General features: G+C 37.5%; 1 protein-coding gene across 2 annotated transcripts in view; it reads right to left on the bottom strand.

Moving 5' to 3' along the window:
* Window positions 1-26,306, bottom strand: part of HAPLN1 (hyaluronan and proteoglycan link protein 1) — a 72,317-nt gene extending 46,011 nt beyond the window's left edge. The window contains exon 1 of one of the 2 annotated variants that reach the window (XM_082620309.1): window positions 25,516-26,306. The gene's annotated coding sequence lies outside the window, so the exon portion shown is untranslated. Of the gene's footprint in view, window positions 1-6,199; window positions 6,254-25,515 lie in introns of those variants that run through there. The other variant, XM_082620310.1, reaches the window with a different exon arrangement.
* Between the last annotated feature and the right edge of the window lie 275 nt (window positions 26,307-26,581).

The raw sequence follows: 26,581 nt of genomic DNA, 5'->3' as shown, positions 1-26,581 counted from the left end.
TTATCCATTCATCTGTCGATGGGCATTTAGGTTGCTTCCATGTCTTGGCTATTGTAAATATTGCTACAGTGAACATTGGGGTGCATGTATCTTTTCGAATTAGAGTTTTCCTCTTTTCTGGATATATGCCCAGGAGTGGATTGCTGAATCATATGGTAGTTCTATTTTTAGTTTTTTAAGGAACCTCCATACTGTTCTCCATAGTAGCTGTATCAATTTACATTCCCACTAACAGTGTAGGAGGACTCCTTTTTCTCCACACCCCAAGAGGGATTTTCTTAACCATGTCATATATTCTCTGTTTACTAAGGAAGATGCAAACATAACATGCTTTAAAAAGATTTCCAATTTTTAATGAAAGTAACATGTAAAAATTTTTTAAAGTAACGGGTTAACTTTTAGTATTGGATTCTCACGCTTCAGGAACACCAGATTAACATAATATTGCTATAAATTCAATGATCAGTGTAATTATGGAACACACTCGAATTGTAATACATTTTCATATTGGGTTATAGCAAAAGGCTGTCAAGCCATGTACTTTAAAGTGCTTCTAGGAATATATTTTATAGGATTTGAGAGCAGAATCCAGCCCATTGCATGGATGCATAACAGCTGGAATGCAAGCTCCAAGAAGGTAGAAACTGTGTTCACCACAATATCCTCTGCACACAGTAGGAGCTCAGGGACGCTGGTTTTGCTTTGTGCACTGTAGGATGATGAATGGCAGCCTCCAGTGCTATATAGTACACAATCTGCACAACCATATGTTATAGCTCTCTAGATATTAGATATGCCACACACATGCACACACACACACACACACACACAACTTACCTATTGGACAAATCATCACATTTCATACAAACTTAGAAAACAGTCATTTAATTTTCAAATGATAAATGAAGCACCTAAAAGTGTTCGATTCCATGCTAATGTTACAAAAGTTTAAACCCCCTGAGGACAAAATATGTATTTTATTAGTCTTTGTACTCCTGGCACATAGTGAGTTTTCGGTGAGTGTTCAGTGAATGAATTAAAAAGATTGGCATTTCTGTGGTTCTAAATGCAGCTGATGGAGGGTGTACTAGAGTTAACTAAGTAATTACTAGAGTCACTACTAGTTACTCCATTTTTTTTTTCTGTGACCCTTTCTGGCCTGCCTCAACCTCAACCTGTCATCTTTCAAGTTTGCTGCTCATTTGAAAAGATAATCTACATAATCTGACTTAAAAGGACCACTTTTGGCCAAGAGCATAGGACTGCCTGTATCTTCCGGCAAGTGTTTCCACCCAGGTTCTTGAAGTTCATTTGTAGAACAACATAAGGCATAAAATCTTTAAAGGCATTTACATGGACTCTCATTGCTGTCTGCCTCCTCTACCCCCACTGCTAATCCCCAGCCCATCTTATTGATAGAATATTCTCACACTGATAGAAAATAAACACCATACAAGCCATTGAAGGCTTCGTATGAGTAGAATTGATTTTTCATCAGCACTTCCTATTTGATTTCTTCACCCGGTACTATGGAGATTGTTTGAAATTGTACTACCACCAACAGCAGGCTCAAAGCAAAAACTATAGATGTAAAATATAGTCAAATAGGGGCAAAAAAGGGAAAGAGCAAGACCTGAGGACAAATTATCTATCTCATTTCCTCCTACTTGCTAATTTAAAATTTGCTTAAGGATCATGACTTTTGATGCACTCCTTACACAATTATCCGACCTCTGTCATGAAAAGAGAAAGGTGTGACACGTAAAACAAAGAAGCAGCCATTGCTAGTGGTGAAAAAAAAAAAGAAAAGGGAGCGAGACCAGTCTGTCAAACGTAATCACCTTAGTGAGGCTCTCTGAACTCTGTTGTCCTTTTCTGCCAGGCTAATGGAAGCCTCCCTGGGCTTAGAGGAGAGACAAAGAGAGTGAATAGTAAGAGCAGCCATGAAGTAAGAAGGTTCAATGTCATTGGACTTCAGATGGTCGTTTCTAGCAATGAATGAGTTCAGGGGCAACCACGTCACCTCTTCATTCTGCTAATGCCGAAATGCGTCAGATCCAATGCCCACACGGGCATATGCCGCAGTCCCCACTCCACCCCGCCATGTTAGAAACAGTCTACAAGTGAGCTTAGAAACGCTCAGTGAATCTATGATGCTGGGCCAAAGGGGGTGGTGGAAGAGAGTAAAGTGGGTGGGGTGCAAAGTACCACAAAACCGAAGGTCATTTAAATTTCAGGAAGTTCAAGGGCAGGATAATGTTTATTTTCTTCACATCTGGAAGGGTGTGTCATTCTTTTCATTCATTCCTGAATTTCAAGGGAAGAATTTCATTCTGTCAAAATGCCATTGCTTAAAAAAAAAAAAAAGGTTAATAGGTTAAGTTGGCTGTTCGACAGTTAAGGTAGTTAAGGTGACAGGTATTTTGGAATAAGATTTAAGATTAAGATTTCCTCTTCCAAGAGGGGAAATGTGCTTAAAGTATTTAATAAAATGTATACAATAAAACTGGTATGAAAAAGGGCAACTTGTCATTGAAAAGCAAGCAAACAAACAAACAAACAAAAAACCCCACAGGAAAAGAGGAAGAGACAAGGATCTCATTGAACCATTAACTTCTATGATCTGGTTTAGGCAAAATCAATTTTTAAGAACTGCACAGTTGGCAAATATTCTCTCAGTATGTAGTGAATGGCCAAAGGATACATCTGCTGTTTCTCCAATTGAGAAGAAGAGCATAGCCTGCTGTTAGGAACCTCTTGACTACGATTTGCATTTTTAGTGATAGTTTAGGAAGGTCTTTGCAAAATAACCCTTTCAGCAAAAGCATAAATTTCTATTTAATCATATGCAAAGGCAGAATAAATAACTACTTACTGGCATCATGTGAAAAACATTTATTCAATAATATTTTAGAAGCAAGTATATAAAATGAAGTCTATATCACCATTATGGAGACCAAACCAGGAAGGACCTCTTTAAATCCCACTGGATCGCATTTGGTGTCATACTGATGTGATTAGACACTCAACTTCTCCAACTAGGATGCAGCTGCCTTGATCAGAGCAATGCCTACATTGTAGTATCTGTCCTTGAATCTTCAGCACGCAGGCTGGAAAAATACCCTCATGACTATCTTTCAATTTATATCTGTCAATTTTAATATTTTGGAACACCCTATTCTTTAATCTACATAATGGAAAGAGAAAAAAGAGAGAAAACATCAGGAGGATTGATAAACTTTTATTTTGTGCTCTTTGGTGTTGGAATATCTAAATTCTGGAAATGCATTTATATAGAACATTCCTAGTTAGTGCTCTTCAACTGAAACATCAAAAGAATATTTCTATCCCCTTGGTTTTCTTAAAGTACAAATATTAGCTAGACAAGAATTTCTAAGTCACAAAACAGGCCAAGTGGGACAAGCTAAATTTGCTCCTGCATCCCTCCATGTCTTCCTTTGTTTCCATCTTCTTCTTTCTCTGTTTAGAACACGCTTGTGTCTGGGGCATTTTAGCTACTCATGGATCTATACTTCCAGGCTCCCACCTCAGACCTGCTGTCCTGACCCTCTCCTCCCTTGAAACCAACACTTCCTTTGTCTTGAGTCTTCTGATAACTATTGCTTCTCTACTAATGCTTTTGATTCAAAGGTTTATCTTTCACAGTGAGCATATTAGGCAATGGGAGAAATATTTTGTCCAAGAAGTCATCCTGTTGACCACTGAATCACACCATCCACCTTGGCTGCCTGTTCTGGGGCACAGGCTCCATTTATCTCTATGCAGTAACATAGCTCCTGCCATTCTTTATTTAGTTCTCTTGACAAATTAAACTTTTTGGTGCCCACAATGGATCTGGCATAAGCTCACTGGCACAGTCCCACTTTAAGAAGTTCACATTCTCAACAGCAAAATCAAGCTGCTTCAGAATACTAGCATAATTGGCAAATCAAATTCCCTCCAATAATTAAACACACATGAAAAGCAAATAGTGGTTGACCTCGTTTGTTGGCATCCATGATTTTGGATAATTTCCTGGGATGGTATTTGCCAAATGCAGATTAGAGTCTTTGTGTGTGTGTGTGTGTGTGTGATAATGGGTACTTTAGGAAAGCTTATTTAAATGGGAGACATTTATATAGACTTGAGAGACAACAGCCCTAGAAAATGATGCATTCTGGGCAATGGTGGAGAGAAACAGGAAACCTTTTGCTTATGGACAGTGAGAAATAGCTGCTAATAATTCCACTAATAAAACAATGAGACAAGAAAACTAAGCTGAAGGCCATGACAATATTCATCTGCCAACCAAAGCTCCTTTGGCCAATCACTGATCAAGGTCAGCAGCACCATGGAGAACTTAAATTCAGTGTTCTGTATTCAGGACAATTCTTAGTACAGACATTGTATTTACACAACCAGAAATGCCATTTAGAATGAATTTGCCTGAAGGGTTTGCAAAGTCTACAATAGGCAAATAGTCTACCTTATTTAAATTTGCTCAGTCCACTAGCCAACCACCCCAATTTTTAAGTCCCTGTTTGTGGAAGGTTTTCTTTTTTCATGACAGAATTCATTTGACTATCCTTTCTATTTGGGGTGGGTGGGTGGAGAGGGTTTGGGGTTGCTGGATTTAGCCAAGACCAATATTGAGTGCTCTGAGTACTAAGTGGTGACAGTTTTCACCGTCAAACTGTTAGACTGACACATCTAGTGTAGTACTGAAAATCAGAGTTACAGGCATTTGAGTAGTGAAGATGACTAATATTGTCAGCCTGTCCTGTGTTTCTCTGGAGGGAATAGCTACCTAAATGGATATTTTTTTCAGGGAAATAAAAGGCCTCACAACTGAAAGACAATTTTTTTTTTCACTGACCAGCCAAGAAGAGTAACAAGGAAAAAGGAGTCTCTGGAAGAGAATGGAGTGCCCATAAAAGCAACTTCAATTACTTTAGTATTTTGCCTAGGGCAAGCTGTAATGGGGGGATAATATTGAAAGAACACATAGGGGTGATTTCAGACCCAAAAGTGGAAATGAAATGTGCAGGCTAAGTAATAGCCAATTTTCTCAGAATTGCACAGAGTTCTGTATTTACCACATGTCCCAGATATTTTAAATTTATTATACACTGATTTTAATATAGACTGCAGAATGTGTGTATGCATCTATTTACATATAAAAATAAGCAAACCACGTAGTTTACACACACACTCTTAATTAATTAAACTTGGCTAATTCTAAGCCCAAATATATACACATCTTTTTAAAAAGAATTTCTTCCATTGGATTTGTATAGAATTTTTCACTCTTCAAAGTCAGAGATGGAAAATTCTATATGAATAAACAAAAAACATTGAATTTCTCTTCATTCTTTCTTAGATTCAAAGTTAAAGGACTAAAGTTTTTTTTTTTTACATTTATAGTATTATTAGTTCACTACTTTCTTCAAAGAACTATTTTTAAAAAGACCACCCAGAAGTTTCAACTAATTGAGGAAGCAGTCTTCAGCTTACTTAAAAAGAAAGGCTGCATGGGACACATTCCTGGCACCAGTACTCTGTCATATCTGTTTGGGCTGGATATAATGCAAAGGACAATCTTAAATTTTGAAAGGAACTTGGTATTTTCTTTTTGCCCCTAAAACACCCAAAGCAAGAAAATAGTTAGGAATTTCTGATAACTTTTTCAGAGAGATTGTTTTATAATTTGAGGTTTAGTAACGCCAGGGAAAAAATGAGCCACCCAAGGAGATCATAAAAGCCAAAATCACAGATGTAGAAACAGGTTTTAGTAGTGTGATGAGTTTCCGAGTTTGGGGAAAGTATAAGATGTTATTCAAAGTGGATCATTTAGGCCATGGAATTCTCATTAGCTGTTTGGTCATGAGAGAAACATCTGTAAATGGGAACTAAAAGGCTTTATGAAAAATATTTGATGAATACATTGGGACTTGCAATAAGAAAAATCTTGGGTAATGGTAGAATTAAGTTGGAAATCAATAACAAAAAGATATGTGGAATATATCCATGTATTTAGAAACTAAACTACCAACCTCTAAATAATCCAAGGGTCATAGAAGAAAATCAAAAGGAACATTAAAAATTATTTCCAACTGAATGAAAGTGAAGATTCAACATATCAAAATTTCTGGGATGCAGCTGAAACATCATGTAGTGAAAAATTTATGGCTTTACATACCTACAGTAGAAAAGAGGAAAAGTCCCAAGTCAATGACTTCAGATTCCACCTTAAGAAACTAGAAAAAGAAGAGCATATGAAACCTGATATAAGCAGAAGAAAGAATTATAAAGATCAGCACAGAAATCAATGAAGTAGAAAACAGAAACAATGAGAAAATCAAAAACCAAAAGATGATTCTGTGAAAAGATCAATAAAATTGATAAATCTCTATCCAGGCTAATCTGATGAAAGATAAACAATAGGACTAACCATACCAAGTGTTGGAAAGGATGTGAGCAACTGGAACACTGTCACACACTGCTGGAAAGAATGTAAAATGATGTGATCACTTTGGAAATTGTTTGGCTGTTTATTAAATAAATAAACATAGTTGGATAGTTGAAAACTTTCTGGGTGATGAACGCTTTTATTATCTTAATTGTAGTATTAGTTTTACAGGCATATATACATGCAAAACTTATCATTTGTGCACTTTGAACATGTCCTGTTTATTGCATGTTGATTGTACCTTAATAAATGTTATAAGTTAATATAATCATCTGTAATTCCAATGGAGATTAATTTTGTTTGCATTTTATTTCATACTTATCCAAACATTTTAGCCAAATATAACTGCTTTTTATTTCTGCTGAGATGGAACAAAATTATATGGCCTTTTTAAAAGCGATTTTTAAAACTGAATATATCATGGGCATCTTTTCATTTCATTAAATCCTCTTTTACATAGTTTTTAATACCTGCGTGTTACACTATTGTATGTGTATGTCAAAATATTTTAAATAATTACCCATTTTTGGATATTTAAGTATATTTGTATTGTTTTACTAATAAAAAACATTATTACATAGCTTTAGGTAAATATTTTCTTCAGCTAGATTCTACAACGTGAGGTTACTAAATTAAGATGTATATCCACAAAGTTGTGCAGCCATTACTGCTATCTAATTCTGGAACATTTCATCACCCCTAAAAGAAACCCTGTACTCATGAGTAGTCACTCTCCATCCCCCCCTCCCCATTCTCTGGCAAGTATTAGTCTACTTTCTGTCTATGTGGATTTATCTATTCCAGACATTTCATGTAAATGGAATCATACAGTATGTGGTCCTTTAATGACTGGCTACTTTCACTGAGCATAATTTCAAGGTTCACCCATTCTGTAGCATGTATCAGTACTTCATTCTTTTTATGGCTGAATAATAATCCATTGTATAGATACACCACATGTTGTTTATCCATTCAGCAGTTGATGGATATTTGGGTTGTTTTTTCACTTTTTGGCTCTAGTGAATAATGCTGCTATAAACGTCCATGTACAAGTTTTTACGTGAACATATTATACACCTAGCAATGGACTTGCAGTTCACCAGTTTATATTTCTACCAGTGATGCATGAGGGTTCCAACTTCTCCATGTCCTCACTAGCACCTGTTATTGTCTTTTTAATTATATCCTCCCTAAGTGGGAGTGAAGTGGTATCTCATTTTGTTTTTTATTTGCCTTTCCCTAATGACTAATGATGTTGAGCATCCTTTCATGTTCTTATTGGTCATTTACATATATTCTTGGAAAAAATGTCTCTTCAAATCCTTTGCCCATTTTTAATTTTTTTTAAAGTGTTGTAAGAGTTATTTATATACTCTAGATACCATATCCTTACTAGATATATGATTTGCAAAATTTCTCCCAGTCTGTGTGTTGTCTTTACATTTTCTTGATATTGTCCTTTGAAGAAAGGTTTTAATTTTGATGAAGTCCAAGTTATGTATTTTTTATTGGTTGCTTGTGCCTTTGTTGTCATGTCTAAGAAAACATTGCATATTCTAAGTTCATGAATATTAATTTCTATGTTTTATTCTGAGTTCTATAATTTTAGCTTTTATGTTTAGACCTTTGCTCTATATTGAATTACTTTTTGTGTGTGATATGAGGTAGAGGTCCAACTTAATTCTTCTGTATGTGGCTACCTAGTTGTCCCAGCATCAATTTTTAAAACAAGTATACCTTCTCCATTGAATTGTTTTGGCACTCTTGTTGAAAAGATGGTACTAATTTTTAAGAACTCTTTGTATATTAAAGATACTGCTCCTTTGGTGTATGTTGAAGACATTTTCCCTCTATTTTGATTAATAGTGTTTTCTGTGTATAGAAATTGTGAACATTTATGAAACTAAGTGTATTAGTATCTTCCTCAATGATTTCTTCTGCCATTATTAGATAAATATTTACCTATATTTCCCCTTAGTATTAGTTTATGAAAATAATATAAATAGTTTTATATGGTGCTTTACATTTATTATCATGGTAGATTCTCAGAACTACAAACACTATGAGGCAAATACTATCAATCATTCTATTTTAAAATGGATAATGAAACTCAAGGAGCAATTTGCACAATGTACATAGGTGGTCACAGTAAAATCTGAATTGGGATTTAAGCTCAGGTCTACCTAACCCCATAGTGCAAGCTCCAAAATAACTGAAATAACTTAAATTTGAACTTCATCATGGATATAAAAAGTTGCCCCAATACTTCTCTAATGCGGCAACCTTATACATGATGCTCAATTCTATTTAAGGATTAGCCTCTCTTGATTAAGGGAAATATAACATTTTTAGTGTAGAATATGCTATTTCAAAAAATTTTAAACATGTTTAATAAATTTTTAATCCCCATGTAATATATTAGTTATGAAAAATCAAATTTACTGTTGTTTGTAAATTATCAATGATTTTAAAAAAGAGAGAATGCTAAGTCAGTAAAAAGTAAACTATCAGTATATAAAATAAAGTTGAGGTTTTAAAAACCATAAAGTAGCCAAACAAATGTAAAATATTTAATACAATGTATCTTACCATCAATAAACTATTGAAGGTAATTTTTTTTAAAGTATTTATTTATTTATTTGTTTTGGCTGCGCCGGGTCTTAGTTGCAGCACACGGGATCTTCGTTGAGCATGCGGGATTTTTTTTTTTTTTTTTTTTTTAGTTGCAACATGCGACTTCTTAGTTGTGGCATGGGGACTTCTTAGTTGGAGTATGCATGCGGGATCTAGTTCCCCGACCAGGGATCGAACCCGGGTCCCCTGCTTTGGGAGCTCGGAGTCTTACCTACTGGATCACCAGGGAAGTCCCTTGAAGGTGATTTTTGTTTTTCATAGAATTGATTCTTTCTGTCTTCCATCTCCTTCCATACTCCCCCTTGAAGTAAGTTTCTAATCCCTGTTACGCTTTGTATCTCAGCCCACAGGCAAAGGTTTTATAGAACCCATATGTAAAGATCTGGCTTTATAAATAAAGGTCCAGTTTGTCTGCATCTCCCTTCACCACTTTTCACTTGGCTGTTTAACCAGTTAGTAAACCACCAAGGGCAGATAATCTTGACAGAGATTATTTTTTATCAAGTGTGTGTGTCCAAAAAGTGTTTTGGTGACCTTATATGATGACGACTATTATTAGGGCATCTTACATAGAGCCTGTTCATGCTGAATGACAAGCACTTTTCTGGTTGTCCTTAAGGAGCATATATACAGTTCAAATTGTAAAATTTATTTATTGACTGATCGATTGGCTGCATTGGGTCTTCATTGTTGCACGCGGGCTTTTCTCTAGTTGTGGCCAGAGGGGGCTACTCTTTTGTTGCGGTGCGCGGGCTTCTCATTGTGGTGGCTTCTCTTGTTGTGGAGCACAGACTTTAGGTGCGTGGGCTTCAGTAGTTGTGGCTTGTGGGCTTAGTTGCTCCGCAGCATGTGGGATCTTCCCAGACCAGGGATTGAGCCTGTGTCCCCTGCATTGGCAGGTGGATTCTTAACCACTGAGCAACCAGGGAAGTCTGAATTGTAAATTATCAAGGCCCAGGATGCCTTTGTTTTACTTCAAGGAGAAATCCTATGGGCTGTGTAGAGAGTTGCTCTGCTCCTGAGCCATCTTCCTTAATCAAAGGCCCATAGGCATTACACAAAGCACGAGTGCAATTACATCAAAATCTCAACTTCACAGGAAGTCAATACACTGTAAGGCATTTTTGTGTATGCTTAGGTAATTTTCAATTATATGTCAGGGCACAGATGAAGGGAAATGTTTTTGAATTCATTCAAAATTAAGTTTCCTATACTGTTCACGCATGCACCAAAAATTCAGATTTGTGATTCATGGGAACATTCTGTTACATAAATGAAAAGTGTAAACAAAGAAAGAACTGATTCCCAATATATTTAATAGTAAATCAATCCTGTTCCATAGTTTAGGATAATAGGTTTAATGAACCACCGATTAAAATGTTGGTAATAATAGGACCATAATTCAGGCTACACTTCTACTTTAACATCAAGAGCAGAACACCAGAATTCTCCTGTTGGTAGGTTGAAACAAATGCTTTATTTAAAATCTACTGCTGTACTGTGTAGAAACCAAGAGGTTTTTAAAAGTGGGAGGCCTGGCATTCGAGGTATTGCAGATGTCTCATCTCTGAATGACCCTCTTGCCTTCCATCAGTGTGAGGTGACAGCTGCTGTCCTATGGCAAATCCATTACCTTTCAGAATTTACAATTAATATTATTCAGGAGTCACAGATTTTTCACTTCTCATCCTTAGCATGGATACTGCAATACTGGTGCAGACAAGGAGGATTTGGGTGGAGGGAAGCATTTTTTCAAAGAATGTACAGTAATACAAATTAATGTCACATTTTGCTTTATACCAATTACAGTAAATTGGTATTTTCTTTTAATGTTTAGATCTCATATTCTTCAAAATATTTTATCTTTGGGAAATTAGTGCATTACCACTAATCATAACTATTAGACAAGCTTGGTTTCAGTTTTTGATATCCTAACAGTTTAAGGATATAGATATTCAATGACGGTACAATGCTGTTTTCATTCTGCTATCTGAAGATTAATTTGAAATAGTAACAATACGTAATGAAGTGAAGTTCATAAAAGAGTGCAGTTGATCAATGCCTTCTGTTTTCAAAAGAAAGGTTTTCAAGTCTCATTGACATTTATTTTCCGTTTCTCTGGTGCACTGGCTATTTGTTTAATAAAAGGAGACCTTTCCAGTTACAAGGACATTATCTTACTCATTTCAATAATTCTGTGAGCACTATCAATCAAGAGGTTTGCTTTCAAGTCACGTTAATATAAACGAAGTTTTTTCTTTCAGAGTTTCAAGGCTCAAAGCCCACAAGGGCCATAAAGCCTAATACTAAGAGTAGTTGAAATGTAGCTTAGAAGCTACAAGAAATAAAATGATCTGCAGAGTTTGGAATGATGTGCCCAAAATAACAAAATTTTACAGAACATAACAGTGTTTTGCATTTAGAATTAGATTGCTCAGATATAAACTGGGGAAGGTATTAAACTTATTCAATGTAACTTCACAGGGCAAAACGAGAACACGTGGATGGAAGTTAAGGAAGCCAGTTTTGCACAATGTCGGGAAGAACTTTTTTGGTAAGTCCTCTAAAAGTGAAATGAATTGTCCTGTGAAATACTAGTGCTTTCTGCCGCTGCAGGTGTTGAAGCAGATCAACAAACATCTGTCAATTATACTACACAAGGGATTCCTAGAGTGGGTGGAACATTGGAACAGATTTGGTTCTTTGAACTCCAATTCCCAATCTAACCTTTCAGGTCAGAACTCTTTAGGACATCAGATGGATAAACAATCTGCTAACAAGAAAGACATTTCAACAATTAAATACAGTATAACACATAGAAAGTGTGCTAAGTAATGGTGATACAAATAAAATATTAAGAAAGAATTGAGAGAAAAGTGAATTCCAGCTAGCAGTACAATGTAAAAATCACTTGGAGGAAGTGCTATATGAAGGATCCTAGCAGGAGTCATATTTCAGGTGGGAGGAATAATGTGGTAAGGGATGCCCGCCTGAAAGGAGGGCATGAGCAAAGAATTAGAAGAGTGTAACTCCATGAATGTCTGGTAAGAGAAGAGAAATATTCTGGAGCTTTTAATTATCAGAATCTTTGTGATAAATTTGTATTTATTTTGGCTGCCAAGACCTGTCTTTCAATGCCTTAAACAAATAGTTATAACATTGTAAAATATCTGGCATACATAAAAAAGAATGAAATAATGCCATTTGCAGCAACATGGATGGACCTAGAGATGATCATACTAAGTGAGTCAGAAAGAGAAAGACAAATACCATATGATATCACTTATATGTGGAATCTAAAATATGACACAAATGAACTTATCTACAAACCAGACTCCCAGACGTAGAGAACAGACTTGTTGTTGCCAAGGGGAAGGGAAGGGGGTGCGGGAGGGAAGGACTGGGAGTTTGAGATTAGCAGATGCAAACTATTATATACAGGATGGCTAAACAACAAGGTCCTACAGTGTAGCACAGGGAGCTATATTCAATATCCTGGGATAAACCATAATGGAAAAGAATATGACAAAGCATATATATATGTATAACTGAATCACTTTGCTGTAATATACAGTAAGTCCCCTACATACGAACCTTCACGTTGTGAACTTTCAAATATGAGAACGTACGTTTGCATGTCCAGTCATGTAAGTTAGTTCACGTGTCTGGCGTACATTGTCACATGTGGCCATCCTCTACAAGTGGTTGTGCTTTTGTGTACTTTACAGTACTGTATAGAGTACAATAGTACAGTGTCTTTATTTTAAGCCCAGGATGTCCGGAAGCAAACGTAAAAGCAGCGGTGATGTAGCTAGTACCACTGTACTTTTCAAGGTAATGTACTGTAAGATTAAAAATGTTTTCTTTATTTTTTGTGTTTGTTTGTTAAGTATTATTTGTGTGAAAAGTATTATAAACCTATTACAGTACAGTACTATAGAGCCGATTGTGTTAGTTAGGTACCTAGGCTAACTTTGTTGGACTTACGAACAAATTGGACTTATGAACGTGCTCTCGGAATGGAACTTGTTTGTATGTAGGGGATTTACTGTGTGTATATATATACACATACACACATATATAGATAGATATAGGTATATATATATATGTATATATATATGTGTGTATATATATCACCGGCATAAATCATCAACTTCTCAATCATATTTATTTCTTCTTTGTAATCTAAAATAATCTTAGTGATAAAGATAGGAGACTCCCAAATTGCTTCCAGAATTTTCCTAGATAGCAATAGGACTGTACAGCATCTGAGAACAGATTGCAGGAACTGAGTCACCACTAAGATTTATCTCAGTGCAGCTCCTTTGGGGAACCAGCCACACTGCTGTCCCTCTAGGCTTGAAGACTTTGCTCTCAGAGAAAGTAGGCTGACTCGATAAGATCCACCCAGAAGACGACCAAGCCAACCCACTGATTTTTGGCATTTTCCTAAAGTGAAAAGAAAAGCAAAATTTCCAACTAGCTAATTTTGCTACTTGTTAGTCTATCTGAAGTCTTCTGTTTCTGGAAGTTTTTAACATTCTCTCTTTGTTTTTGTCAGCAGTTTTTCTATATCATGCCTGGCTGTGAGTTTTTCATTTTTTTATTTTCTGGTTTTTATCCTGTTGGGCTTTGTAGTGCTCCTTGAATCCCTGACATGGACAGTCACAAGTTATTCTTTCTAAGAGATTGTTTCTGCCCCACTTGCTGATTCTCCTGATGGGACACCAGTGTCTATACCCCACATGACTTTTACTTTTTTTCCCCTCCAGTATCTTTCATCCTTTTTCTATCAGGTTTCAGTCTGGTTATTTTTTCAGAACTATTTTCCAGTTTACTAATCATCTCCTCAATGTATCTAAACTTTTCATAAGCTCATGTATTGAGTTCTTAATTTTGGTTATTACATTTTCTCAGTTCTAGAGTTTCCATTTGAATCATATTTTTGTAGTTTCCAGTTCTTTGCTAAATTTCTTAGGACCCAGTTTCTTAAAATAAACATAAAATCTGCATCTGATAACTCTAATATTTAGAGCTATTGATCTGTTTCTACTGTTTTAATTTTTCTGGTCATTTGATCCTGTCAGCTGGGATGCCGGGTCACTTTAGATGAGAGATGAGGCTGGAAAGGTAAGCTAGAGCTGGTCACTGAGAACCCTGCCAATCATATTAAAGAACTTGGACTTAATTTTCACAGCAATAGAAAGGCATTGAAGGGATTTAAGCAGGCAAGTCTTTTCCATTTACACTTCAGAAAGTGTGAGAGAATGTGGGAGAATGCATTAGAAAAAGCAGTAAGACTTTCTAATCTAGGCAGTAAGACACAGAGACCAATGGGTAAGGTTTATAGGAATTTGAGAAGAGAGGGTGGCAATTCGGGGTAAGGTTTATGCTAATGGAGATAAAAAGGGTGTATATATCTAAGAGATATTTATGGGCTAGAGTCTACATGATGATTCCCATGTTTCTGGTTTTTGGAAACTGAGTGAAGAGAAGATGGTGCCATTTACTAAACTAGATAAAATTGGGGGAAGTTCAAATTCAGGAGAAAGAAAAGGAGTTGATTTGGGACCTGTGGAGTTTGAGGTGTTAGGGTGACTTCCTAGTTGTGAGATGTCTGTGGTCCGGACACTCGGGAGAAAATTCTGGGCCAGATGTAAAGCTCTGGGAGTCATCTGCACACAGGTGAGAGTGGTGTAATGCAGAGGAGTAGATGGAAGAGCACAGGTAGGGTGAGGCATCCTGGGTGGAAACTGTTCGAGTACAGAGCTGCCAAGGGGCAGGCAGGCTCTTGGAAGCCTGAAACAGACTGAGATGGAGTCAGCAAAGAAGTCTGTGGCAACTAGGGGAGTGGCTGTCACAGAAGCCAAGGGTAGAGATTGTTGTGAAGGGAACGTGGTCACCAGCATGAAATACCACTCAGCAAACATACTGTAAACAGCTCATTGGTGACCCTGGTGAGGAGTGTTCCACTGGAGTGCAAGGAGAGAGCACGTTGCCAGTGGGCTGAGGAGTGGATGGGTGAAGGGGTGGAGAGTGTGCACGGGGTGCTTCTTGCCCTCAGAGTGAAGTCTGGCTCTGAGGGAAGGAGATAGCTGAGTAGATAGGATGTATGTGAGGTTAGGGAATATTTGATCATTTTAGGACCAAAAGATTTGACCATGATCAAATGCCAATAGGAGGAAATTACCAGAGTGGGACAGGGTGAAGAATACAAGAGAGAAAAAACCTAATTAATAGCGAATATCTTTGAAAAGACTGGGGACTTCCCTGGTGGTCCAGTGGTAAAGAATCTGCTTTCCAGTGGGGGGACACGGGTTTGATCCCTGGTTGGGGAACTAAGATCCCACATGCTGCGGGGCAACTATGCCCATGTGCTACAACAAAAGAACCCACAACGAAGATCCGGCATGTCGCGACTAAGACCTGACACAGTGAAAAATAAATAAATAAAATTTAAAAATATTTTTTAAAAATTAAAAAAAAAAAAAAAGACTGGAGGATTCGGGATCAAGAACTCAGGGGGCAATGTCTGCCTGAGATGCTTAGAGGCAAAGGAGAGAGATCCTTTTCTGTTGTTTTTCCTAACAGAAGGGAAAAGAAGGTTGTGTTAGGGACTAGTTTTGGTGACAGGACAAAGAGGGAGCTCTTTACAGATGGTTTCTCTTTTTAGCAGGATTAGGGAGGCTTGGATATCTGCTGCAGGCAGTTGGAGAAGCAAAAACTTTCAAGCAATATGGTAGAATGGCCACATGGCATTAAAGATTCAGCTGAAATCAGATACCATGAAGCTGTGCCCTGGCCCCATGCTGCAGGGTGATGAGTTCTCCCAGCAGTTGCCAGCAGTTTGGAGCAGCTGTGGAGGAAAGGGACTGTTAGATGTACCCTGGAAAAGGATTTGAGCCTGCTGGGCCCCTCTGCAGACACCAGGACAAGGCTAATGAGAATGTTGACAAGTGTGATGGACAGTGGAGATGAAAGGGAGCAAGTAGGTAAAAGGAAGTCTGAGATGGAGGTTCCAGGTCTGTTCGATGAAACAGTAGTCTGTGACTCCACATTTTCTAGTTTGGGTGATTGGGATTATGATGATTTTTAACTTATATATAAGAAGACCGGTTTGCTTGAGACAGTCTTGGTTTATACCTGTTTTGCTGGAGTAATTAGTAAGGCACCCCATTTCATTTCACTTTTGAAAGTGTCCTGGTTTGGATAATAAATGAAATGTCTTGGTATCTATATAGAGATGACATGGGCCAGGCTTGGTAGAAGGGAGATAATGAGTTTAATTTTGGACATGTTGGGTTCAAGGAGTTTATAGGAAATTCAGGTTAAAAGGTTAAGTAGACCAAACATACAGGCAGATACAACCTATACTCACCCATAAAACATAAATTAATACAGTACTAAATGACTTATAATTTAGTGATTATCTCAAGGGATTTACTAATTTGCAGGTAATACATTAAACTCCTAGAAAATATTTGCATTAAATACTTGAGGGTCCTTTCTTGGTATTAAAATATGTGGCCTTTCTGAGTGAAATGGAAAATATTAATCCTGTGAGGAATCATTGTAACATTGACCAAATTGTCAATCTGGTACAACACATTAATGGACTGAGTTAAATTGGGTCATATCTCAAGACATCACAAGGTGGCAGCACAACTACAATAGGACATATAATTAAGTGAAAAGATCTTTTCAGATATTCTGCAGTTAGAATAGTTAAGAGTTTATAGCCATTGTACATTATACAAATTTTTCTAAATGTATTCTCTTTCATTTAAAAGCAATTAATTTGTTTTATTATTATTGCCAACTTGAAGATGTGAAAATTAAAAAGTTTTATTTTGAAACATACATTATTTTTAAATATTTTAAATGGACTAAAACACATCACTGATAGACACTCATGGCATTCTTAAGATAACTATTAGTATCCAGGGTATATCATACAGTAGTTATAAATGTTTTATAAATTTTCATCTTGATTGGTATATTGTAGTTACATCATTTTATTTACAGTATCTTTTTAATGCATTTGTGTCACTCATGAACATTCACTCAGTAACTTCATTTGTTGGCCTTTACAAGGGGAGTGTTCAGAAGTCTCATGAAGAAATTCTTGTTTGCCATATTTTGGCTTTAGTAACACAAATGTGGGAGGTGGGTAGGGTTATCTGATTTAGCCAATGGAAAATACAGGATACCGGTTAAATTTGAACTTCAGATAAACAGCAAATAATCTCTTTAGTATAAGAATGTACCATGCAATACTTGGGACATACTTATACTAAAAATTACTCAATTCTTCAATATAGTTTACATGGTAACCCAAGTAGGGGGCAACAGGAGGGAGAAGAACTAGGGGGAAAAATAAAGCAAGTTGCAGAGAAATCTGGGATTCTAGGCTCCAAATCTGACCTAAGATTTAGAGGTCTTCAGGACCAAGGAACCAGAAAAAGAATTATAAGTGGACTTGAACTAGGCTACATTCTGTGGCGAACTCATTTATATGTTAAGCTAAACAACACGGGCTAAGACTAATCAAGTACTGTGGTGAATTACTATCTACACCACACATTGATTACTGATTTTCAAACAACAAAATGCAGCAACATATATTTAAAGCTAGCTCAGTTTTGGACAAAATTGAATAAATAACTGCAATTCAGACATTTTGGGGGCTTACCCATGCTCAGGGTTATCATTATGAAAATCTGTCATTAGAGCCTGAAGGCTTGGAAATGCCATTTTAATTTCATTTAATTCAACAAACATGTCTGGCACCTTCTGTGTGCAGAGGACTGACTAAGACTGTGAGATATAAGAATTAATAAAACATTGATGTTATTCATCTCGGTAGACATTTATTGTTGATAAAATGAAAGTGAAAATCATATGTAAATAATGGCAAACTCATTCTTACCAATTTTTTCCTGGGTTTTAGTCCTTGGTCAACTGTTTCTCCCTTTTTTCTTCCTTGGAATGAACTCCTTTCTCTTACGTATGATTTGCAACTACCATTTTAATACTAAAGACTTCCAAATATCTATTCCAGCCATGACTTCTCCCCTGTACCTAAGTATGTATGTTTAACTAATATGAGTTCTTGGCTGTCCCATGGGCACTTCCTATATTAGACTCACCGTTTTCTCCAGAAACTTTTATTCTTCCTTTATTCCCAATCTTAGTCAATTGCTCCCCTCTTCATGTTATCATCTGCCCTTGAAACATTCACACAATCCTCAAATTCTGTCCCCCAGCCAGTGTATCCTTATTAGATCGTGCCTATACTGTTCTATGTCATTTCTAAACTCATTTCCTTCCTCCAGTCTCAATTTCCTTAAATTTAGAGATTTATTAAAATTATCAATTAATTTTATTTACATTATTAATTTTATACCAATAATTATTTTTTAGTCTGAGAAGAGTTTATGAATTTAATGACATTGAAAGATAAGAAGAAGACTGATAAGGAAACAAAGGCAGAGTCAGGGAATGGCCTGGGGTTGGGAGGTGTTCAGACATCTGAAATATAGGCACTTGGAAGAGAAGGTGGGGAGACCCCTCAAGTCTCAAGTTCAGCATGGTACTAGGCACTGATAGAAACAACAGGAAGCATTTATAGGGCACTTACTGAATGTCAGGCACTCATATCCCCCAGCTAGGTGACTGATGCAGGTCAAAGATCACTATCCTCTAAGCTGCAGGGAAGTAGGGGAAGGAAACCAAGTCTCTCAATCTGAGTCATTTAGTCCTAGCAATTTAAAAAGTGATGAACACATCTTTATATTACAGGAGCATCTTACAGGAGCATCAGTGGTGGCATAATCAAAGGAGATAATCAAAGAAAACATAAATAAATCTGAAACAACTAATAACGTGATTATCCGTATGCCCTATGTCAAATATAAAATAGGAAAATATTTAAACAAATGACTCTGATCATTTGTTTAAAAAGCCAAGGCAAATTTTCACTGTTTTTTTTTTGCTTCCTCCAGTTAGTTTTCCAGAATCTGTAGTTAGCATTGATGTTGAAATTTCTCTGAAACCAAATGGAAAGTACCTGAGCACACATTTTAAAAAGATGCTGGCTTTGACCCATATTTTCGACAAGATGGCTAATTCCTGTGCTTGTCTTATGCATATCCCTGTCTTCCTCCTTCAAAACCTTGACTTAGAGGAGTTCTGGACAGAATATGTGGATTCTCACTGCTCCATCCATCTATTTGGGGTGACATAGGGGCTCAAACAATAGAACATAAGAAGCTATAGGTGTTCTACCTGTCCAGGGGAAGCCACCCAAGCATGGAAATAAAGGGCTTAGAGGACCCAAGCAAAGAGAACAGGAGGGTTCAAAGGGATGGGCTGGGATGCCCCTTGCGGTGGGGGAGGGAGATTGTGTCTGGGCAAAGCACTGGGGGGAGGGTGGAAGGACAGGTTGATCAGGCCGTGGGTTAGCAGGACCCAAGGTCCTGCACATTTCTAGAAACAGGCCTTGAGGGAATCTCTGTGGCCTCACATATGGAATGGGGATAACAGATTGAAGACCATGGAGGACTAAATCGGCTTAATTATACACTGTGGTGTAAGGAAGGGAAGGCCCCCAGATGCTTGAAATTCTTTTCACAGAAAACAAAACATTTACTTTACAGAGATAAAAGGCTTGAAATGTAAATGCATGAGTGAAACTCATTCACACTTGGGTGTAATCAGTCAGTCAAGAAATCAATAAACAGAGAAGTATCAGATTCTTGGGGTAGGGAGCGGAGAGCAGGAGTCTCAGTTTAAGAGGTGGGGCGGGGGTTGGTGGAGGATTTGGCTAAGTGCCACGGAAAGAGACCCAGGATACTAGGAAGGCCAGCTTCACCTACTTGGCACATTTTACTAGTGATTCATGAGGTGTGTCCATCTGTCTTCTCCACTGGCTTGTGAACTCCTTGAGCCGGTGACTCTGTAACACCTAGCATGGAGCCTGGTGCAAATGCTAAGCATGAAATCATTCTGTGCTCAGGCTGAATTTTAGTTCCCAACTGGTGGACAGCAACTGTGTGCAAATGAATTTTTGCTTTTCCTGCCCATCCAAATAGACAGATTATTGGAACCCTTGCCCTCCTGGGGTTTTGGAGTGTCAGAACTGCCCTCTCAGGCCCATCTGTGCCCACACAACCAAGAAACAAAGCTCTTACTCACTCAGCTAGGAGACGGCAAACAAGGGAAAATGATTTTAAAGATGCATGCTCAAAATTCTCCTAATACAAAAACTATGAGGCGAGAACAGTTTGGTTGTTTCTGTCGCTTAAAATGTACCTCAGGATCTTGCAACATTTTCCATTCATTATCATCAATGTGGGCTTTTTGATTTTTTTAGTATCAGTTTTCATGGTATAAAGTGAAGGGCCCAGCACCCAGAGCTAGCACAGTGCCTGGCAAATAGCAAATGTTCAATAAATTTTTGTTGAATGAACAAATGAACGCATGAATGATCGATTGAGGTGATCCCCAAATTCCAAATAAGAGAGTCAAAGTGAGGAAAATTAACATCATATAGGTGGAGACTAAGCTGAAACATTATCCATGAAACTTTGTGAAAAGTTGAGGAAAATCCAGATTTATCATTAAAATAATTGAATGTTATTAACTTAATTGGATTTTATTTAATACAGTAAATGGAATTGGAATATAGTAATCAGAATTTTGGAACCAGTCAAGTAAATTGTGTTCTCTTTGGGTTAAGCAAGGTTGGCCAAAAGGGGAAATTTCTGTTGTCCTTATAAGACTGAGGACCTATCCCTGAACTTCCGTTATTTTTCTAGGTTATTTAGAAAACTCTGTGAGTTTGTTTGTTTTGTTTTGCAAATAGCCCCCTGGCTTTCTTGCAATACCCCCATCTCAGATATCACTCCCCTATCCCCTATTGAGCTATAAAACAATTAATAGAAGCTCAAAATAGTCCAGCAACATTTGCTATTTTAAACAAACCTGGTTTTGTCTGAACATAGCTAAGAACTCTTCAGCCCCAGCAAAGCCCCCTCCAGGTCTCCACCACTGGAAAAAGCCGTTATGCAGAGCTCCTACAATACAGCCAAGAACCTAGTAGCATCAGACTATTTCAGAAAGCTTGGCTGGTTCTCTCTTGTAGAGTTTGTTCTTCTCTAGTATCAAGTCTCCTGAAACCGTTAAAACTTCTTGTAACGGTTTTCCAATTCATGACTAAATTTCTACTTTGAGGACCTCTGACTTTTAGGCAATCTCTCACTAAAATGAATCTATGATTCACGCTGAATCACAAGGATGATCAGATGAAATCGTTAACAGAATGCTGTGTTTCTGGTGGATAATAACTCATTGGAAATAAGAATTAAGATAATATGCTTTATTTTACATGATTGCTGATGTTGATTCCAGCCATTACCTCCGATCAAGTCAGGATATAATTTTGTGGCATTAATGAAGAAAGACTTAATGAGCAGCTCTCCTTTCACAGCGTAGGTCTCCCTGTTGTACACAAAACCAAAGTCCCCTAAACAGGAAGGTTGCATTCCACATGAGCAGGCCTAACTCAATTTGTGGATTACACCTTCAGAGCTCAGCAAGCAACAAATTAATATTTTTCTTTTCCCCGACTGAGGCATTTTTCTTTCCAATCTGAATTTCACAACTTGTCTTGATTAAGGCTGATGTGCTGAATGCTGTTGCCATTAAGTCATGTATCTTGCAAAGAGCCAATTGGAGTAATAATTCATATATCTCCTAGAGTAAAGTTTTTCAAAAGTCTCTGTGCAATATTCTGATGGATTAATCTCCTATGATAGCCTGATGCTTTTAATTAATTTATTTATTTATTTTTGGCTGTGTTGGGTCTTTGTTGCTGTGCGGGCTTTCTCTGGTTGCCGCGAGCAGGGGCTACTGCTCGTTGTGGTGCGCGGGCTTCTCATTGTTGTGGCTTCTCTTGTTGCGGAGCACAGGCTCTAGGCGCACAGACTTCAGTAGTTGTGACACATGGGCTCAGTAGTTGTGGTTAGTGGGCTCAGTAGTTGTGGCTCTCGGGCTCTAGAGCACAGGCTCCGTAGTTGTGGTGCTCGGGCTTAGTTGTTCCATGGCATGTGGAATCTTCCAGGACCAGGGCTCAAGCCCATGTCCCCTGCATTGGCAGGTGGATTCTTAACCACTGTACCACCAGGGAAACCCCTGATGCTTTTTTCCAACAGTGGCTTTCCCTGTAATTGTTCTTGCTTAAGATTTTTTTCTATCATGTCGACTTAGAAGCAATGTTCCTGCTTCAAAACTACATATGAACAACAGGTATAGATGAAGTTGTTCTACATGCTGATCATTAGTGTCTGAGAACAATATTCTGTAAAACATACCTCACTACCCAAAAGCAATTTTCCTGCTTCAAAACTACATATGAACAACAGGTATAGATGAAGTTGTTCTACATGCTGATCATTAGTGTCTGAGAACAATATTCTGTAAAACATACCTCACTACCCAAAAGCAATTTTTACTCTTATCCTTTTGCATTTAGTGAAAAAAAATCTAAAGAATATGTAATAATATGTGCTAGTATCAGTGTGCTAACCTTTTAAGCTAATCATTAGTTACCCACTTAAAATCAGTAACAGTAAGCTTTATAGAAATTTATTTCCATTTGAGAAAGTGATTCAAGATTCAAACTCTCCCCACCCTTTTTTAAGCTAGGTCATGACATCTCTGCCAAAAACCAATCCTGCATTAGAAGCGAGTTACGGTTATTAAACTGTATCCTCATGGAGGCAGAAAGTTGATGGTAAATTACCCAGTAAAGAGTAAACTGATTTTAAATGCAGCTACCGGGAATTTAATCAACCGTTAAGTGGTGCCTTGATTTTTAAATTATACAAAAGTCAGCTGCTGTATTTTCTACTCTGAGCACCTACCCCAGCGTCTGGCCTGCAGTTAGTGTTCAATGACAACAAAATAGAAATCTCAGAATTTTTTACTAAGAGGCTGGTGAGAAAGCTTTCTTTGACTCGTCCACTAGGTGGCACATAGGGACCGTGCTTCACACGTGGAACCTTCACAGACCCTCCCATTCATAGTGTAAATAAAGAGCTGCATTATTAATTTATACCATCGCGTCCACTCTACACCTAATATTTGTTTAACCAGCTGTTTCCTCGAATCCTCCTTAAACACTATTGATTAAAATCCTAAGAATATTCAGGTTTCCATTCCAGTTTTTCCCCAACAATATATTGTTACCTTTAAATAACAGACTAAATATATTTAAATACCATAGGCTAAGAACTAGGGTTACTAATAAGGAATACAGGAGGTCGGAAAATTAACTAAAGGTAACAGAAGACTATAATGTAAAGGTTATTTTCAAATTTCCTCTGCATTTTGCTGGAATTTTAACTGGTGGAATACCATTATTTAAAAAATATAACCTGGAAAATAAAACATGCATAGGGCGAAAGGAAATGAAAAGAAAACCATTTCTGAAAAAGGGAGTTATTTTCTGAATATGCCTCTTGTTCATCTTTACAAAGATGAAGTGCTGTGCTACCTTAAGATTCAAAGACTTCTTCAACTACTCAGAAAATACCGACATTCCACATCCAAGATGCTAAAAGGCAGGACTGTTTAGTAGACCATCTATTCATAAAGCATCTTTCTGAGTTCGCCGAATGTATTTATCCTGGATGTGTTACCGGCTCCCAAAGGAAGGAAAAGGAAGTGAAACCACTAGGGATATAATGAATCGATTCTTCTCTGTGAAAGTATCTTCAGTTCTTCTAAATTACAGTGTCAGTCATTCCTCTGAGAGACAGGGCCTAGCTGACAATAAATGGCTCACTTTATAAGAACATGATGTTCTCCTCTTGCTTGTTTCTCACAGGAAGCCCAAGCCCACTGAACACTCCTCTTTGGAATACTGGCCTCTAGGTTCATTCTCTTTGGAGACCAGTGGTCTGGAGGTTGTTGGGTTTCTCTTGATCATTAAGTTACATTTAAACAAAATTACTTCTTATCTAGTTTTCCCATTTTTAAGCTGTTTTCAATTTTCTGAAGAGATTACCAAAACATGTAGTCATTCTCTTAGCTTAAAAATTAAATTAAGAACATATAGTCCCAAAGTGTCTAAAGGCTAAAGCTTAAATGCTCAACCAGCATTTGGCATACATTCTATTTTAGTGAATGAAAGAAAAACTTCTTTATTCATAAAAATATATGGAACTGAAGTTAAAAACTGATGTAAGGATTAAGAGATATCACACTAAAAGTTATCCAAAGAGAACTACTATGATGTATTTTTGGTGGAACAATATTCCCATTTTATGATTCCATTAAAATATCTAAGTCACTAAAGTGTGTATAAAATTACTGCAAATTTAGTACACTGAAATAATCAAATAGAAATGGTTACCAGAAACTACATTTGTAATGAATAAATATTACATTGCATTCAGAAATTAATTCACAGGCTTTATTTCTTAAGAACCATCAACTTCCAAGAGGTATGTTTGATTTTATGACATCACACTGGAACGTGTACAGGAACACTTTCCACCCTAAAAACTCCCAAATGTATTGGCTACTTTGTGTATTTTTCCAGGGGTAAATGAAAATAAAATAACTTATTTTCAAAATAATAAACCATCTTATTTGGAACACAACAGTCATAGTCAATGGAAGAGAACAACTTCATTTCAACCCAAAAGAGTTCAGATTTGCTTAAGATGGTAAATAAACAGTCTCAACACAAATAATTCCTTTAAGCAACTTTTAAAAGTAATCTTACCAACCATGACTTAAAAAGTCTTTTTTCAGTGCATTAATATTATCTACCAACATCATTCTATATATGAAAAGCATCATAATTCTATGATCTTAATTTCACAATTAAGTTGAGAAGAGTGGACCAAAACTGGTAACATCTCAAAGATGATCAATCTAACAGGTATTACCTATGATTACAGTAACTTTCTTTTTCACATAAACTTACATATTCTCTAAAAGAAAACTCATACATGTGGAATGGACATTCCCATTCCTCAGCATTTTCTTCAGTCTATACTATCCGTTTTTTCAGGTGTTATAAAAATGTTTGTTGAAATACAGATGGAAACGCTGCCACTTGGAAACCATGCATCTACCAGATTTATAGTAGCACTAGCAAAAGCTGGGATACTGGACTTAATTCTTGCCCCAGTCGAGACTGAGCTTGTTTACTGCAGTACAGCATTTTATCTGACAATATGCATCTTAAAAAAAAGTTGAGATGTCATGTTAAACTCAAAAGAAAATTAAAGAAAATAAGTTATTTTAATGTATACATATATCATGATATGCATTGCTCTTTGATATCTTAAAGATATCAAGGTTTGACAGAAAGAGTAAAAAAATTATGGAAGTTTTACCTTGTCCTAAAATCCAGAAGTTCAGATGCTCTCAAGTCCTGCTGAAGTTGGAGCCTGGAGATCAAGTGAAGCTAGGGCTCTTTCCCCTCACCTTAAGTTTGTCTCTGGGTAAGTGTGTGTGCTTGTGTGAGTGTGTGTGTGTGCCTGCGCCGCGCAGAATGTCTCTTTGTGGCGCTGGATGGCAGAGGTCCTGGTCCTGGGAAGAAGGAGGCACTTTCTCACCAAGAGCAGAAGAAAAGCAAAGCAGCGTCACCAGGAAAGTTCTCCTCCCAGATCCCCTAATTACAGCCTAACGTGCACTTCATGCAAACTTCAGGGAGGAAAGGAGGGGCAGCTCAGTGCCCAGACCTTGTGAAACAGCAGCCTGTTAGATGACTTTGCCCTCTGCTCCGATCCCCGAGTAACCCGCTCCTCGGGGGTTCAGGCAAAGCGGTAGCTAAAACCACAAGCCCCCCACTCACAGCACACCTCCTGGATCTGTCCAGAGGAGATGGGGCAAGGGGCTTGTGGAATGATCGTGGGGCAGCGGGGTGAGGCAGACAAGCGGGGACAATGAATTTTCATTTTGCTTTTTAGCCTCTGCTTAAAAGGAAAATCCAAAGGTAGGAGAGGTCCTCGCTTTCCCGCCTCCCTCTCCCCCAAGTAGATCCAGGGTAACCAAGTAGAAAGGTTATTATGACAACAGCGGATAAAGCTTCCTAAACTTGAGGTACCCTTTCACCCAAATTGCCAGAAGTATGCTTTCTTGTTTACTGGCCTCAGTATTGATATTGAGTTTGAATCTCCGTTAACAAACAACTGCTGTCTTATCCCTGGATGACAGAGCTCAAAGAACCTAGATTTATTTATAGAGTGAAGAATGCGAGGGGCATACAGGATGGGTGGGGTTGGCTTATGGATCCATACCCAGGATTAGAACCAGATGGGTACAGGGCGCGCGCACGCACGCACACGCGCGCGCGCGCGCGCGCCCCTAAAATAACCACTGGGGAAGATGCTGGGACGCGCGGGAAAACGCCTCCTGAACAAATAGACATTTATTTATAACTTCTGGGAGAGTATATAG

This window comes from Mesoplodon mirus (assembly GCF_964341445.2).
Source record: "Mesoplodon mirus genome assembly, chromosome: 5".
Lineage (NCBI taxonomy): Eukaryota > Metazoa > Chordata > Mammalia > Artiodactyla > Ziphiidae > Mesoplodon > Mesoplodon mirus.
This window is presented reverse-complemented; position numbering and strand designations above follow the sequence as displayed.